Source organism: Macaca thibetana, chromosome 8, assembly GCF_024542745.1.
Source record: "Macaca thibetana thibetana isolate TM-01 chromosome 8, ASM2454274v1, whole genome shotgun sequence".
NCBI lineage: Eukaryota > Metazoa > Chordata > Mammalia > Primates > Cercopithecidae > Macaca > Macaca thibetana.
Window position 1 is genome coordinate 48,480,167 of NC_065585.1, and position 15,509 is coordinate 48,495,675.

Sequence of the window (15,509 nt, forward strand, 5' to 3'; positions counted from 1 at the left end):
ACACCTAATCATCAGATTTTCCAAGGCCTAAATGAAAGAAAAAATGTTAAGGGCACTCAGAAAGAAAGGCCAAGTTACTTACAAAGCAAAACCCATCAGACTAATAGTGGACCTGTCAGTGGAAACCCTACAAGCCAGAAGAGATTGGGGGCCAATATTCAACATTCTTAAAGAAAAGAATTCTCAGCACAGAATTTTATATCCAGCCAAACTAAGCTTCATAAGTGAAGGAGAAATAAGTTCCTTTTCAGACAAACATATGCTAAGGGAATTCATCACCACCAGGCCTGCCTTTCAAGAGCTCCTAAAGGAAGCTTTTATATATGTACCACATATTCTTTATCTGGTCTATCATTGATGGACATTTGGGTTGATTCCATGTCTTTGCTATTGTGAATAGTGCTGCAATGAACATATGTGTGCATGTGTCTTTATAATAGAATGGTTTATATTCTTTGGGGTATATACCCAGTAATGGGTACCCCTGAACTTAAAGGTTGAAGAAAAGAAAAAAAAAAAAAATAACACTTCACTGCTTTTAGGATAGGACAAAACTCCTTAGTAGGGCCTACAAAACTCTGCATGGCCTGCTTCCTGGTTAACTCTTCAGCTGCATCTCACACCAAACTCTCTGACTCCCTTCTCGCCAAACTTGTCTTATTTCCTTGCTCCTAGGAGGCATGCTCCCTCCAACCATAGCACATGTAGTTCCCTCGGCCTGGAATGCTGTTCCTTCACCTTGTTCCTTCCTCAACTCAAAATTATCCTTCAGATTTTAGCTCAGGAAAACCTTCCTAGACAGGTCAAATACCCTATTATACATTTTGAAAGCATTTTTAGTTCTTAACATAATTATCACTGAATATTTTATTTATTTATTTATTTACTTACTTGACTAAGGGCAGTCTCCCCCTTTTAACTCTAAGCTCCATTATGGCAAGAGCGATATTATTTGCCCACATTTATATCCTCAGTACAGAGGGCAGTGCCTGGCACATAATACACAGTAAATATTCACTGAACAAATGAAGAAATATACAGTGCTCAGAGCATTATGAAAATATAAAAGGGGCATGGTGGTGTGCTAGTAAATGCTTATCAACAAGTTGTTGGTTTTTTAAATAAAACTCTCATTTGTACCATTTGTTGATTTCCATGCTATCAATACTTCCATCATGGCCAATTTCAAGATGCCAAAGTGATGTCATGCAACACTGGAGCTGGGAAGTGATATGCACAGTCGGCTTCGAGAGCCCGTACCAGCTGGCTCCAGCACACCACTGGAAGGGCATCAAAGTTAGCAGGGCAGAGAGTGGTGCACAAAACCCAGGCAACTTTTCAGAGATCTGAGATCTGAAGCATGAATCAAAAATGATTCTGAAAGGTGGAGACGTGTGTAGGGCAACAATAGGTAAGATGAGAGAAGTTGCAGTGTGGACAAGGAAGGAGAAGAAAGTTTAGTAGGGCTGAAGTGTGCATTTGAAAACAGGGCTGTATCAATTTTGTTTCGAAGTTAGGGCTTTATCCGTATAGAAAACATTGGACTGGCTTACATCCAGTGCATTTAATTTAGTGTTTGGAGAAATCGCTCTGGCTGCCATCACTGAATAGACTGGCACTGTGCAGTCACCCAGGAAAGAGATGCTGGTGAACAGAACCAGGATTATTAGAAAGTACAAACAGCTGTTAAAGGGACCCTGATAGGCAAAAGAGCAGTCTGGCAGTGAGGAGGCCTGAGCCACAACCCAAGTTTCATGAGGTGGGACCTCCTGCCCCAGGAAAGGACACCAATGCAAGGCAGTACCTGCCCTGGAGACCCAGGGACTAGACCTAGATTTCAAGAAAAGCCTATTCCTGAAATTCAGGTCTAGTCCTGGGTCTCCAGGGCACCACAGTGGTGCATGCCTGTAATCCCAGCTACTTGGAAGGCTGAAGTGGGAGGATTACCTGAGCCCAGGAAGTCAAGGCTGCAGTGACCTGAGATCACACCACTGCACTCCAGCCTGGATGACAGAGTGAGATCCTGTCTCAAAAAAAAAAAAAGGGCCAGGTGCAATGGCTCACGCATGTAATCCTAGCACTGTGGGAGGCCAAGGCAGGTGGATCATGAGGTCAAGAGATTGAGACCATCCTGGCCAACATGGTGAAACCCCATCTCTACTAAAAATACAAAAAAAAAAAATTAGCTGGGCTTGGTGGTGCACGCCTGTAGTCCCAGCTGCTCAGGAGGCTGAGGCAGGAGAATTGCTTGAACCCGGGAGGCAGAGGTTGATGTGAGCCAAGATTACACCATGCACTCTAGCCTGGGCGACAGAGCACTCCATCTAGAAAAAATAAATTAGGCCAGGAGGCTCACGCCTGTAATCCCAGCACTTTGGGAGGCCGAGGTGGGCTGATCATGAGGTCAGAAGATGGAGACCATCCTGGCAAACACGGTGAAACCCCATCTCTACTAAAAAATACAAAAAACTAGCCGGGCGTGGTAGTCCCAGCGACTTGGGAGGCTGAGGCAGGAGAATAGTGTGAACCTGGAAGGCAGAGCTTGCAGTGAGCTGAGATCGCGCCACTGCACTCCAGCCTGGAAGACAGAGCAAGACTCCATCTCAAAACAAACAAACAAACAAAAAAAGGCTTTAGAAACAGGGAGACCCAGGTTTGGGCTCTGGTTCAGCCACTTATTAGCCATCGCTAGTTAATTAAACCTTCTAGGTTTTCAGGATTTTTAAAAATGTTTTAAAAGGGGGAGGGTATAATAAATATCTCACGTGATAATTTTGATAATGAGATATATATCAAAGTACCTAATATAGTGTGTGGTGCATAGTGGGTATGCAATGAATATTTTAAAATCTTAATAGAAAAAAAGAAATAGGACATAGGCACTCCTTGGTTTTCAAGAGTCATCTTCAAATCTGAATGTATTTCACCTGGGGAATGAGAAGGGGAATGACAAGGAGTACTCACTGGGATGACCAATAATTTACCATTGAAACTGAGATAGAGAATAACAGGGAGATGAGAGGCATTAAAGAGGGATGTTGGTCATCATAGTGCTCAAGAACTTTCCAAGGGGCAGCCAGACAGAGACAGTTGTAAAGAACCAGTTTCAGGATCCAGAACCTCAAATGCCGTATTACCTCTTTCCAAAATAAATTTGCCTAAAAGGTACCTTTCATGATTACCTTTCTTCCACTTCTCAAAAGAAAGAATTCTTCTCACACATCCTCTCTCTCTCTGAGGTGCATTGTCTGGAGGAAGAAAAGATGTGTCAAGCCAAGGGACACTTCGATAATTCCTTTAATCTAAGTTCCATCAGGTCCCGTGACCCTCATCTACCTCAGGAAGACTCACCTTCAATATATTACTTTTTGCATTCAATACTTACTTATTAAATATGTAATATATTTATAGTGTTATAATAAATCATATAATACTAGTAATGGTAATGATAATTCAATTCAGCAAAAAATTTTACCATTCAGGACCCGGACAAAAAATTTTTTTAATTAAATTTTAATGTGTATTTTTTTGTTGTGGAGAACTGTGATGGGGCAATCAACAAAATATTGTGAAGCATAAAAACTGAGGAGCTAAAACCCAGAATGGAGAGCACTGGAATAGAAAAACAACATTTATGGAAGAAAAGGAACAGCATAAAATTTCTGACAATTAAAGAGTTTTTTTCAGGTATTTTTTAAGCGTACCATGGGGAATATCTGGTTATTGCAGAATCTAAATTCCATTAGATACATTTAGAAGAGAGATGTAACAGTTTTATGTTGAAATGTCAATATTTATAAGATGTTGGAAATTTTATTGGTTTTTTTTTAACATTACAAGAATGTGCGAAGAAGTATATTAGCCAAAACATTTGAAAACCAGTAGACAACTTAGAAGTTAAACTCTGGCTCTGCCATTTATTAGCTGTGTCACCATGGGCAAATCACATAACCTCTCTGAACATTCATTTCCTTATCTATAAAATGGGAAATAACAAAACCTACTTCAAGGATTAGATTTAATTAACCTTATAAAAGTTACTAGCAAGCTTGGCATATGGTAGCTACTCAATAAATGTTAATAATAGCTAACATTTTTTGACCCATGCGGGGTCAGGATCATCCATATCACGCCTTCTACCTCTACGTCTTGTCCCACTGGAAAGTCCTCAGGGGCAATAATATGCATGGAACTGTCATCTCCTATGATAACAATGCCTTCTTCTGTAATACCTCCTGAAGGACTTGCCTGAGGCTGTTTTTTTTTTTTTTATAAGTAGAAGGAGTGCACTCTAAAATAATGATAAAAAGTTTAGTATAGTAAATACATAAACCGGTAACATAGTCTTTTACTATTACTATCAAAATTATGTATTACACATAATTGTGTGTGCCATGCTTTTATATGACTGGCAGTGCAATAGGTTTGCTTACACCTGGGTCACCACAAACATTTGAGTAATATGATGACTGCAGTGTCACTAGGCATTAGGAATTTTCCAGCTCCATTATAATCTTAGAGGTTGACCATCCATATGTGGTCTGTTGTTGACTGAAACATCATTATGTAGTACATGACTATATTTGTGTATTTTCATGAAGTTAACACACTCATATAATTAGCATGCAGATCAAGAAACAGAATAGTACAAGTGCCCCCCAAAGTCCCCCTCATACTGCCTTTTAGTCACCACCTACACCCACAAGGCTATCCCTCAGCCTGATTTCTAATACCATCGGTTAGATTTAAATATTTTTAAATTTTACATAAATTGAATCATACAGTGTCATTTAGTGTCTGGATTCATTTATTCAAAAATACGTTCGATGGCATAATGACAGAAATATAGACCAACAGAATAAAATAGAGAGCTCTGAAATAAACCCTCACATATATGGTCAAATGATCTTCGACAAGGATACCAAGACTACTCAGTGGGGAAAGGACAATGTCTTCAACAAATGACGTGAGAAAACTAGATGTCCACATGTAAGAAATGAGGTCAGACTCTGACATTATTATACCATATAGGAAAATTAACTCAAAATGGATTAAAGACCTAAATATAAGGCCTAAAACTATAAAACTCCTAGGATAAAAAAGCACTAGAGAAAAGCTTCATGACACTGGGTTTGGCAATAATTTCTTGAATATTACACTAAAAGCATAGGCAACAAAAGCAATAATAGACCTACGGGACCATATCAAACTTAAAAACTTCTATACATCAAAGGACACAACCAACAGAGTAAAAATTTCTCCCTGCAGAATAAGAGAAGGTATGTGTAAATTCTATATCCAATAAGTGGTTAATGTCCAGAATATATAAAGAACTCCTACAACTCAACAGCAAAAAACAAACAAACAAAAAAACAAATAACACAAAAACTAGCTCACATTGTTATCCCCAGCTATTTGGGAGAAAGGCTGAGGTAGGAGAATCACTTGAGTCTAGGAGTTTGTGTCCACCCTAGGAAAAACAGCAAGACCCTATCTTTTTAAAATTAAAATGTTTTTAAATTAAAAACAAAAAAATGGGCAAAAGACTGGAATAGACATTTTTCCAAAAACGATATGCAAATAGATAACAAGCATATGAAAAGATGTTCAACATCAGTAATCATTAGAGAAATGCAAATCGAAACCACAATAAGATGTACCTCACACTCATGATGATGGCTTCATTGAAAAAAAAAAAACAACAGAAAATAACAAGTGTCGGCAAGGAAATGGTATAGCACTATGGAAAACAGTATGGCAATTCCTCATAATGTGAAAAATATAATTACCATATGATCCAGCAACCCCATTTCTGGGTGTATATGCAAAATAATTGAAAGCAGAATCTCAGAGACATTTTCACACCTGTGTTCATAATAACACTGTTCACAATAGCCAGCAGAAGGAAGCAACCCAAATGGACATTTCACCTATGGATGAATGAACAAATTGTAGCATATACATATTATACCTCAATATTATGCAAACTTGAAAAGGAAGGAAATCCTATCATGTGCTACATATATTAGTTTGTTCTCACATTGCTATAAATAAAAATACCTGAGATTGGGTAATTTACAAAGAAAAGGGTTTAATTGGTTCATGGTTCTGTAGGCTGTACAGAAAGCATAGCAGCTTCTGCTTCTGGGGAAGCCTCAGGAAGGTTCCAATCAAGGCAGAAGTCAAAGGGGGAGCAGGCACATCACGTGGCAAAATCAGGAGCAAGAGACTGGGAGAAAGGTACCACACACTTTTACATGACCAGATCTCATGAGAACTCACTCACTATCAAGAGGACACTATCAAGGTGATGGCACTAAACATTGAAGACATTATGGAAAGTAAAATAAGCCAGTCACAAAAAGACAAATACTGTATGATTCCACTTATATGAGCTATCTAAAGTAATTAAATTCATAGAAACAAAATGAGGGTGCCTAGGGTTGGAGGAAGTAGGAAATGAAGACTTCTTATATAATGGGTATAGAGTTTCAGTTTTACAAGATGAAAAAGATTTGGAGTTCCACTGCACAACAATAGAATATGCTTTACTACACTACACACTTCAAAATGGTTAAGATGGTAAATTTTGTTACATGTCTTTTACTACAATTTTAAAAAATTAAGCCAAGCACAGTAGCTCATGCCTATAATTTCAGCACTTTGGGGGGCCAAAGTAGGAGGATCATTTGAAGTCAGGAGTTTGAGACCAGCCTGGGCAACATAGTGAAATCCCATCTCTACCAAAAAGAAAAAGGAAAAAGTTAGCTGTGTATGGTGGTGCACACCTGTAGTCCCAGCTACTTAGAAGGCTAAGACAGGAGGAGCCCTTGATCCCAGGAGTTGGAGGCTGCAGTGAGCTATGATCACGCCACTGTATTCTAGCCTTGGCATCAGAGAAAGGCTCTGTCTCTTAAAAAAAAAAAAGAAAAAAAAAGTTTTTAAAAATTTTTTTGAGACAGGGTCTCACTCTGTTGCCCAGGTTGGTTTCAAACTTCTGGACTAAAGTGATCCTGCTACTTCAGCCTCCAAGTAGCTGGAATTACAGTCTGAGGCCGCTGTGATTGGCTGTAAAAATTTTATTATTTTAAAAATATATTTGAGAGATTCACTCATATTATCGTGCACACCTGTGGTTCATTCATTCTCATTGCTACACAGTATTACTACATTGTACACATATACCACCATTTATTTATCCATTCTACCGTTGATTGGCATTTGGGAAGTATCTAGTTTGCATTTTAAAATAAGGAAAATAAAAATCCACCAGATTTTTAGGGCTTGCAAGCCATTCACAGAGCATTTATGATGTATTAATACCTTGAACGAGTTCATGTATTCTTCTCCATCCTATCTCTAGGCTTGTATATCCAACTGCTGACTTCATTTCTCCACTTGGATATTGTTATGGTTTGAATATAGTTTGTCTCCTCTGAAACTCTTGTTGAAATTTGATCCCCAACATGGCAGTGTTGCCAGGTGGAGACTAGTGGGAGGTGTTTTGGTCATAGGGGCAGATCTCCCATGGATAGATTAACGCCCTCTGGGGTGAGTGAGTTCTTGCTCTTAGGAATGGACTCGTTCCTGAGAGAGCCAGTTATTAAAAAAGCTTCCTCAGTTCAGCACTTTCGCTTCTTCTCTCACCATGTGATCTTTTTGCATACATTTGCTCCTCTTACGCTTTCTGCCCTGAGTTGGAACAGCCTGAGGCCCTCACCAGATGCAGTTGTGCAATCTTGCATCTTCCAACCACCAGAATTATGAGCCAAGTAAACCTCTTGGTAAGTTAACAAGCCTCAGGTATTCTGTGATAGTAACAATAAACAAATTAAAACAGATATCTAATAGGCATCTCCTCCAACTTAACATGTCCAAATATGTCTCACCTGCAGCCTTCTTCATATCTGTTGGCAACTCCAACCTTCTAGATGCCCAGACCAAAAACTATGGTAACATTTTGACTCCTCTCTCTCACACCTACATCCAAGGCATCAACCAATAATGCTGGCTGTACCTTCAAAATAAATCCAGAATTTCAAGTATTTGGTTTTAATATGGTGTGATAAGGGCTAGAGTCTAGGGAAGCACATCTAAGGGGACATCTAAGTCACAATGGAGGGCAGAGAAAGTTTCCTGGAGGAGATGTTTCAGCTTCATCTTGAGGAATGATTAGAATTAATTAGACAGAGAAGGTGACAAGACATTCTAGGAAGACAGAATTGAGTACAAAAAGACCTGGAGGTGTAAAACAGCACGACCCATGTAGGGCTTAAAGTAATGGATATGCAGAGGAGAAGATGAAGTGGACTATCAGGCAGGTTTCAGGTCCAAGAAAGTTTAGAGATCATTTAGGGTACAGACTATCACAAAGAAGTCTTATAGGGAGCCACTTAAGAATTATAAGCAGAATAGTATTATCTCTCCTCCAATTTCAGGACAGTGCAATATATTTCCACAGTGGCTAAAAATTTTTCAGAGATGATCTCAACCAGCTGTTGGTATATAACAAACCACCCCAAAAACTCAGTGTCTTAAAACAATACTTATTTATTCTTGCTTACATGTCTGCATGTTGGCCAGGATTTATCTAGACTGGACTTGGCTGGGCTGTTCTGCTTCAGTCTTCAGGTCTGTCTGGTCTCAGTTCCTTCCTGTAGGCTGGGCTTGGGTCTTTTCCATGTATGTTCATTCTGGGGCCCAAGCTAAAGGGAAAGCAGATACCTAAGGGGCCTTCTCATCCTTTTTGAGCAAGTGACTATCCAGGGCATGCTTTTCTCATGGCAATGGCAGAAGCCCCAGAGGGCAGCAGAAATTGGGGTTCCCCTTAAGTCCTAAAAAATAAGTCTTTAAAAAATATGACCTGGGAGTTGCATGCATTACTTCTGCTTACTACCGATTGGCCAAAACATAATTTCATAGCCAAACCTAGTCACAAAGCATACTCAGAGTAGGTACATAGTAACTTCCACCCACATTCATTGGCTAAAGCAAGTCATGTAGCTGAGTCCACAGTCAATAGGCAGGGAAGTCCATTGTGCCTTTAGTGGGACAAACTACAAACTCACTTGTAAAGAGTGTGGATTAGAGGGAGTGGTGAAAACTCAGGGACAAGAATTTAATCTACCATAGAGACCATTTTTATCCAGTACTTAGAGACTGCATGGTGTAATAGAAAGAGTATTAGCTGTGGAGTCACACAGACTATCACTTAATAGCACTGTGACTTTCTCCAAGTTATTTAAAATGTTCTGGCCATCACTTTTCTCATTCATAAAAATCTATTTTGGTACCTCCCCATCTTATAAGAGATTATAAGAATTGTATGTGATGTAGGGGCTTTGTAGACCCTCTGACTGCTAGCTACATCTAGTGTGTCCTGTCTCTATTAGTAAGAACTATGGAAGGGAGATCAGTGGTTGGATTGTGATGCTGCAAATTTACCATATTGGAGAGAAACAAAAATCCAATAGGTCTCAGAAGTAGCATTTCCCCCAAGATATCTATTAACACCCACTCTGCTGGCGGCTACAGCTATTTGCCTTTGGGGAAAAGATGTGTCTCCCATAAGAAAGACCAGCCATTTGCTAATATGTATTTGATCTGGCAGTTCTTTTCCACAAGCATTTGATTCCATGGCAGTCTGAATTTTTGGTTCATGGATTAGAAGGATATTTAACTCAGAAGGGTCAGGGACAACACTGGGCAGGAGGCACATGGGAGAAGCGCCCCCTGGCATCGCTTAAGAGTTTGTTCTCCCCGGGTCTGCAGCTGCTGCTCTGTCCAAATGGCCCGTCTTAGCCGAAAAATTGTGCCAGAGACAATAACCAGAGCGCTCTTATTTATCTTTTCAGATTGAACCCAACCTGCCCAACATCTTACAGCTCTTTGAAACTCAAGCCTTTTGAGTCCCACATTACTGCACAATTCCACTTTCCTCCTATCTTCCTGCTCCTACGTTCTCAATAAGCCTTTTCCAGTGTAATTTTCTTGAAAGAATTAAGCTTTAATGCTTTAAGGCCTCCATTATAATTATAAATTAACTTTTCCTCTATGCATCTAGAATAGTATAACTTTATACCATCCTTGGAATCGTGTAGATAAGAATTACTTAAATCACTTTCTGGAAGGTTTAATTCTCTTACAGGAACCCCAGTTGAGACAGGCTGCTAGAGTGTGGTTCTTATCACATGGTGGAAGATGGACCCCAGCACCATATCTCCACATTCCAATATATGGTATGGGGGACAGAAGAAGTGAAAGCAGGGAGATTCTTTAAAAAATATGACCTGGGAGTTGCATGCATTACTTCTGCTTACTCCTGATTGGACAAAACATAATTTCATAGCCAAACCTAGTCACAAAGCATACTTGAAAAAGTCATTTCTATTAGGGGGCGGAGCAAGATGGCCAAATAGAAACAGCTCCAGTCTCCAACTCCCAGCACGAGCGACACAGAAGACCGGTGATTTCTGCATTTTCAACTGAGGTACTGGGTTCATCTCACTAGGGAGTGCCAGACAATCGGTGCTGGTCAGCTGCTGCAGCCTGACCAGAGAGAGCTGAAGCAGGGCGAGGCATCACCTCACCTGGGAAGCGCAAGGGAGAAGGGAATCCCTTTTCCTAGCCAGGGGAACTGAGACACACAACACCTGGAAAATCAGGTAACTCCCACCCCAATACTGCGCTTTAAGCAAACGGGCACACCAGGAGATTATATCCCACACCTGGCCGGGAGGGTCCCACGCCCACAGAGCCTCCCTCATTGCTAGCACAGCAGTCTGCAATCTAACTGCGAGGCTGGGGGAGGGGCGCCCGCCATTGCTGAGGCTTAAGTAGATAAACAAAGCCACTGGGAAGCTAGAACTGGGTGGAGCTCACAGCAGCTCAAGGAAACCTGCCTGTCTCTATAGACTCCACCTCTGGGGACAGGGCCCAGCTAAACAACAACAACAACAACAACAAAGCAGCAGAAACCACTGCAGACGCAAATGACTCTGACAGCTTTGAAGAGAGCAGTGGATCTCCCAACACGGAGGTTGAGATCTGAGAAGGGACAGACTGCCTGCTCAAGGGGGTCCCTGACCCCTGAGTAGCCTAACTGGGAGACATTCCCCACTAGGGGCAGTCTGACACCCCACACCTCACAGGGTGGAGTACACCCCTGAGAGGAAGCTTCCAAAGTAAGAATCAGACAGGTACACTCGCTGTTCAGCAATATTCTATCTTCTGCAGCCTCTGCTGCTGACACCCAGGCAAACAGGGTCTGGAGTGGACCTCAAGCAATCTCCAACAGACCTACAGCTGAGGGTCCTGACTGTTAGAAGGAAAACTATCAAACAGGAAGGACACCTACACCAAAACCCCATCAGTACGTCGCCATCATCAAAGACCAGTGGCAGATAAAACCACAAAGATGGGGAAAAAGCAGGGCAGAAAAGCTGGAAATGCAAAAAATAAGAGCGCATCTCCCCCGGCAAAGGAGCGCAGCTCATCGCCAGCAACAGATCAAAGCTGGACGGAGAATGACTTTGACGAGATGAGAGAAGAAGGCTTCAGTCCATCAAACTTCTCAGAGCTAAAGGAGGAATTACGTAGCCAGCGCAAAGAAACTAAAAATCTTGAAAAAAGAGTGGAAGAATTGATAGCTGGAGTAATTAATGCAGAGAAGGTCATAAACGAAATGACAGAGATGAAAACCATGACACGAGAAATACGTGACAAATGCACAAGCTTCAGTAACCGACTCGATCAACTGGAAGAAAGAGTATCAGCGATTGAGGATCAAATGAACGAAATGACGCGAGAAGAGAAACCAAAAGAAAAAAGAAGAAAAAGAAATGAACAAAGCCTGCAAGAAGTATGGGATTATGTAAAAAGACCAAATCTACGTCTGATTGGGGTGCCTGAAAGTGAGGGGGAAAATGGAACCAAGTTGGAAAACACTCTTCAGGATATCATCCAGGAGAACTTCCCCAACCTAGTAGGGCAGGCCAACATTCAAATCCAGGAAATACAGACAACACCACAAAGATACTCCTCGAGAAGAGCAACTCCAAGACACATAATTGCCAGATTCACCAAAGTTGAAATGAAGGAAAAAATGTTAAGGGCAGCCAGAGAGAAAGGTCGGGTTACCCACAAAGGGAAGCCCATCAGACTAACAGCAGATCTCTCGGCAGAAACTCTACAAGCCAGAAGAGAGTGGGGGCCAATATTCAACAATCTTAAAGAAAAGAATTTTAAACCCAGAATTTCATATCCTGCCAAACTAAGTTTCATAAGTGAAGGAGAAATAAAATCCTTTACAGATAAGCAAATGCTTAAAGATTTTGTCACCACCAGGCCTGCCTTACAAGAGACCCTGAAGGAAGCACTAAACATAGAAAGGAACAACCGGTACCAGCCATTGCAAAAACATGCCAAATTGTAAAGACCATCGAGGCTAGGAAGAAACTGCATCAACTAACGAGCAAAATAACCAGTTAATATCATAATGGCAGGATCAAGTTCACACATAACAATATTAACCTTAAATGTAAATGGACTGAATGCTCCAATTAAAAGACACAGACTGGCAAACTGGATAAAGAGTCAAGACCCATCAGTCTGCTGTATTCAGGAGAACCATCTCACATGCAGAGACATACATAGGCTCAAAATAAAGGGATGGAGGAAGATCTACCAAGCAAATGGAGAACAAAAAAAATGCAGGGGTTGCAATACTAGTCTCTGATAAAACAGACTTTAAACCATCAAAGATCAAAAGAGACAAAGAAGGCCATTACATAATGGTAAAGGGATCAATTCAACAGGAAGAGCTAACTATCCTAAATATATATGCACCCAATACAGGAGCACCCAGATTCATAAAGCAAGTCCTTAGAGACTTACAAAGAGACTTAGACTCCCATACAATAATAATGGGAGACTTCAACACCCCACTGTCAACATTAGACAGATCAACAAGACAGAAAGTTAACAAGGATATCCAGGAATTGAACTCATCTCTGCAGCAAGCAGACCTAATAGACATCTATAGAACTCTCCACCCCAAATCAACAGAATATACATTCTTCTCAGCACCACATCACACTTATTCCAAAATTGACCACATAATTGGAAATAAAGCACTCCTCAGCAAATGTACAAAAACAGAAATTATAACAAACTGTCTCTCAGACCACAGTGCAATCAAACTAGAACTCAGGACTAAGAAACTCAATCAAAACCGCTCAACTACATGAAAACTGAACAACCTGCTCCTGAATGACTACTGGGTACATAACGAAATGAAGGCAGAAATAAAGATGTTCTTTGAAACCAATGAGAACAAAGATACAACATACCAGAATCTCTGGGACACATTTAAAGCAGTGTGTAGAGGGAAATTTATAGCACTAAATGCCCACAAGAGAAAGCAGGAAAGATCTAAAATCGACACTCTAACATCACAATTAAAAGAACTAGAGAAGCAAGAGCAAACACATTCAAAAGCTAGCAGAAGGCAAGAAATAACTAAGATCAGAGCAGAACTGAAGGAGATAGAGACACAAAAATCCCTCCAAAAAATCAATGAATCCAGGAGTTGGTTTTTGGAAAAGATCAACAAAATTGACAGACCGCTAGCAAGACTAATAAAGAAGAAAAGAGAGAAGAATCAAATAAACGCAATAAAAAATGATAAAGGGGATATCACCACCGACCCCACAGAAATACAAACTACCATCAGAGAATACTATAAACACCTCTACGCAAATAAACTAGAAAATCTAGAAGAAATGGATAATTTCCTGGACACTTACACTCTTCCAAGACTAAACCAGGAAGAAGTTGAATCCCTGAATAGACCAATAGCAGGCTCTGAAATTGAGGCAATAATTAATAGCCTACCAACGAAAAAAAGTCCAGGACCAGATGGATTCACAACTGAATTCTACCAGAGGTACAAGGAGGAGCTGGTACCACTCCTTCTGAAACTATTCCAATCAATAGAAAAAGAGGGAATCCTCCCTAACTCATTTTATGAGGCCAACATCATCCTGATACCAAAGCCTGGCAGAGACACAACAAAAAAAGAGAATTTTAGACCAATATCCCTGATGAACATCAATGCAAAAATCCTCAATAAAATACTGGCAAACCGGATTCAGCAGCACATCAAAAAGCTTATCCACCATGATCAAGTGGGCTTCATCCCTGGGATGCAAGGCTGGTTCAACATTCGCAAATCAATAAACATAATCCAGCATATAAACAGAACCAAAGACAAGAACCACATGATTATCTCAATAGATGCAGAAAAGGCTTTTGACAAAATTCAACAGCCCTTCATGCTAAAAACGCTCAATAAATTCGGTATTGATGGAACATACCTCAAAATAATAAGAGCTATTTATGACAAACCCACAGCCAATATCATACTGAATGGGCCAAAACTGGAAAAATTCCCTTTGAAAACTGGCACAAGACAGGGATGCCCTCTCTCACCACTCCTATTCAACATAGTGTTGGAAGTTCTGGCTAGGGCAATCAGGCAAGAGAAAGAAATCAAAGGTATTCAGTTAGGAAAAGAAGAAGTCAAATTGTCCCTCTTTGCAGATGACATGATTGTATATTTAGAAAACCCCATTGTCTCAGCCCAAAATCTCCTTAAGCTGATAAGCAACTTCAGCAAAGTCTCAGGATACAAAATTAATGTGCAAAAATCACAAGCATTCTTATACACCAGTAACAGACAAACAGAGAGCCAAATCATGAATGAACTTCCATTCACAATTGCTTCAAAGAGAATCAAATACCTAGGAATCCAACTTACAAGGGATGTAAAGGACCTCTTCAAGGAGAACTACAAACCACTGCTCAGTGAAATAAAAGAGGACACAAACAAATGGAAGAACATACCATGCTCATGGATAGGAAGAATCAATATCGTGAAAATGGCCATACTGCCCAAGGTTATTTATAGATTCAATGCCATCCCCATCAAGCTACCAATGAGTTTCTTCACAGAATTGGAAAAAACTGCTTTAAAGTTCATATGGAACCAAAAAAGAGCCCGCATTGCCAAGACAATCCTAAGTCAAAAGAACAAAGCTGGAGGCATCATGCTACCTGACTTCAAACTATACTACAAGGCTACAGTAACCAAAACAGCATGGTACTGGTACCAAAACAGAGATATAGACCAATGGAACAGAACAGAGTCCTCAGAAATAATACCACACATCTACAGCCATCTGATCTTTGACAAACCTGAGAGAAACAAGAAATGGGGAAAGGATTCCCTATTTAATAAATGGTGCTGGGAAAATTGGCTAGCCATAAGTAGAAAGCTGAAACTGGATCCTTTCCTTACTCCTTATACGAAAATTAATTCAAGATGGATTAGAGACTTAAATGTTAGACCTAATACCATAAAAACCCTAGAAGAAAACCTAGGTAGTACCATTCAGGACATAGGCATGGGCAAGGACTTCATGTCTAAAACACCAAAAGCAACGGCAACA

General features: G+C 40.4%; 1 protein-coding gene across 33 annotated transcripts in view; it reads left to right on the forward strand.

Annotated features, from left to right (window-relative positions):
- Positions 1 to 15,509, forward strand: part of LOC126960839 (cytochrome b-c1 complex subunit 7) — a 1,171,628-nt gene that overhangs the window by 761,674 nt on the left and 394,445 nt on the right. The window contains exon 1 of one of the 33 annotated variants that reach the window (XM_050800607.1): positions 10,244 to 10,247. The exons of the other annotated variants lie outside the window; for them this stretch is intronic. The gene's annotated coding sequence lies outside the window, so the exon portion shown is untranslated. Of the gene's footprint in view, positions 1 to 10,243; positions 10,248 to 15,509 lie in introns of those variants that run through there. 33 annotated transcript variants of the gene reach the window in all.